At 43.8% G+C, this 3,206-nt stretch overlaps 1 pseudogene; it reads right to left on the bottom strand.

The window, feature by feature from the left end:
* Positions 1 to 2,333: 2,333 nt before the first annotated feature.
* On the bottom strand, positions 2,334 to 2,981 carry LOC113593199 (AP-2 complex subunit sigma-like; annotated as a pseudogene).
* Between the last annotated feature and the right edge of the window lie 225 nt (positions 2,982 to 3,206).

Raw genomic sequence — 3,206 nt, 5'->3', positions numbered from 1 at the left:
GCCTATATTATCTATGAAATCTGTAACTATTACTGCATAACAAATCACCCCAAAACTTAGTGGCTTCAAACAACAATAATAATTTCTTTCAGTTTCTGTGGGTCCAGCCGAGGAATGACATAGCTGGGTTGTTCTGGTTTGGGATCTTTCAGAAGGTTATGTTCAGATGGCAGCGGGGGCTGGCGTCATTTTGAAGACTTCCTCAGTCCTGTGTCTGGTGTGGGACTGGGTGGAGCCAAATCGTTGGGCAATGAAATTGCTGGGTCCACTGAAATGTCTCTTTCTACCCTTTTGTGGTCTTTCCACATAGTTACTCTAGCCTGGTGGCATCAGGGTGGCCAGACTTCTTTGGAAACAAGAGGCAAGATAGGTGCCCAGGGCATAGAATTTAAGGAGGCATTCTTTTTTTAAGGCTGACCCTGCATTGGCACAACATTGAGAACGAGTGCTTTCTTTCTTTCTTTTTTTTTTTTTTTTTGAATGTTTATTTATTTTTGAGAGAGAGAGAGAGCATGAGTGGAGGAGGGGGAGGGGCAGAGAGAGGGAGACACAGAATCTGAAGCAGGCTCCAGGCTCAGGGCTGTCAGCACAGAGCCCAGCCCCAGGGCAGCACTCACGAACTGGGAGATCATGACCTGGACCGAAGTCAAATGTTTAACTGACTGAGCCACCCAGGTGCCCTGAGGATGAGTGCTTTCTTGCATTTTGGGACCTGGCATATTTCTTGCCTCACCTTGGTCCTGGCCCTGCTTACACGTCACATGACATCCCTTTTACACACCATTCTTCTGAAGAATAACAAGCCCATCCAGAGGCAAGGGGAGGAGGTGCAGAGGAGAGAGCTCCCTCTTGATGGGAAGAGTGTCATTCACCTTGTACAAAGAATATATTGAATATACGTTCAAGCTCTGTACCTTGCCAGTCTGACGAGTAAAGCATGGCTTTCTATTTCAAAATAAACTTCTTTCTGAGTCACCTGAGTGGCTCATTCACTTGAGTGTCTGACTTCAGCTCCGGTCATGATCTCAAAGTTCATGTGTTCAAGCTCCAGGTCTGGCTCTCTACTGTCAGTGAGGAGCCTGCTTTGGATCCTCTGTCCCCCTCTCTGTCTTTCCTTCCACCCCTCCCCAAAATAAATAAACATTAAAATAAAATAAACTTCTTTCTGAATGTAGTGAGATTATACTTTTAACTTACATTCCTCTTATTATAATTTTTCTATCAGTTAACTCAATGTGTGAAGGGTTAACCAATCTTTTGTCTGTGATGTGAGTTGTGAACATTATCTCAGTTTATTCACCAGTTGACTTTGTTTATGATAGCTTTTTCATGAAAAAATGTATTTTTCTGTAGTGAAATTTATCTTTTAGCCTTCTGTATTTTCTGTCATGCTTGGAAAGGCCTGTATCACTCTGAAATTATAAAAGTTTTTTCATGTTCTCTACTCCTGTGTATGTGTGTTTAGCTTGCCTTTTTTTTTTAATTTATTATTTATTTATTTTTAAATTTATATCCAAGTTAGTTAGCATATAATGCTGTAATGATTTCAGGAGTAGATTCCAGTGATTCATCCCCTATGTATAACACCCAGCACTCATCCCAACAAGTGTCCTCCCTAATGTCCACTAAAGGGTGGACCTTTAGTCCACCCCCCCCATCTACAACCCCTCCAGTAACCCTCAGTTTGTTCTCTGTATTTAAGAGTCTCTTATGTTTTGTCCCCCTCCCTGTTTTTATATTATTTTTGCTTCCCTTCCCTTATGTTCATCTGCTTTCTATCTTAAATTCCTCATACAAGTGAAGTCATATGATACGTGTCTTTCTCTGACTAATTTCACTTAGCATAATACCCTCCAGTTCCATCCATGTAGTTGCACATGGCAAGATTTCATCCTTTTTGCTCACCGAGTAATACTTCACTGTAGGTATGTGTGTGTGTGTGTGTGTGTGTGTGTGTGTGTGTGTATTATATACCATATCTTCTTTATCCATTCATCTGTCAATGGACATTTGGGCTCTTTCAATACTTGGGCTATTGTTGATAGGGCTACTTAGCTTGCTTTGTTTCTTTACATGTTTCCCTTTGATGCATTTTTACTATTAGATTAGTATTTTTACTTTAAGTTGTGAAGAAGGGATTCAAATGTCCTTTTTTCCAAAAGGTATCCAGTTGACTTAAAATGTTACCTATGTCATGTCACATTCATGAGATTTGTCTCATTTTTGTCTCGTTCTTCTGTCCCATTCATTCATGTGGGTGTTTATGTGATAGTTCCATGTGTCTTTGATGGGACCACAGATTTATTGGGGGCTCCACACATGCACTCACGATGTCACCCAACAACTGCATGGTTACTCAGTGCCCATGAGGTGGCTTCTGCCCGAGGCTGTGCCCAGAGGCAGTGGGGTGCAGTCTTCTCCCTGGTGGCCCAGGCCCAGCTGGTGCCTTCCTCCTGGGCAGCTGAGGAGGGCACCAGGGTGGCCCTCACCTGGAAAGGGGGTGAGCAGGGAGCCAGTGGCCAGGGTGGAGGGGCTGGCTGCCCTCTCCCCAAGGAGTGGAGCATCTGCAGCTGTTTCACCATCTGCTGGCTGGTCTCTGGGATCTTGCCAGCCAGGAACACCTTGTCCACAACCGTGTAAACGTTGTAGAAGTTGAACACCAGGTCCAGTTCACAGACATTTTGGAAATACTCCTTTAAGACCTCCATGAAGTTGTGGATTGCCTAGCATTGGGAAGTGATCTAGAAATGCAGACCTCCACCAGGTTGGTGTGATTGATCTCGCACGGTGGTTACGCGTGCACCTCCTCATTCAACCCGTTCCTCATCGTCATCGAACTGCATGTACCATGTGGCCAGGTGCATCTTGCCCATGCGTTCCTGGTTGAGGATGTAGCAGATCTGGGGACTCCTGTCTGGACCCCAGCTGCTCAGTCTGGTGGCTATCGGGCAGCTCCAGCTCTGGCAAGAGTTCATTTTTTTCTCCCCACAGTTTTAGGAATCGTAGCCACGTGATGTATTTTAATACCTGGTAGTCTACTTCCCCTTATTTATCATTTTCATGATGTTCTGGGTTATTCCTTCTAGTTTACTTTTCCATGAAAACAATTCCTACACTTGATCTTAGCCAAAAGGCCGAGAAGTGATCCGTGAAAACAATTCCTTAAGTTAATTGCATGGTGATATTACCAGTCATTAAATGTGATT

The sequence above is a fragment of the Acinonyx jubatus genome, chromosome A1 (genome assembly GCF_027475565.1).
Source record: "Acinonyx jubatus isolate Ajub_Pintada_27869175 chromosome A1, VMU_Ajub_asm_v1.0, whole genome shotgun sequence".
NCBI classification, from domain to species: Eukaryota; Metazoa; Chordata; class Mammalia; order Carnivora; family Felidae; genus Acinonyx; species Acinonyx jubatus.
This window is presented reverse-complemented; position numbering and strand designations above follow the sequence as displayed.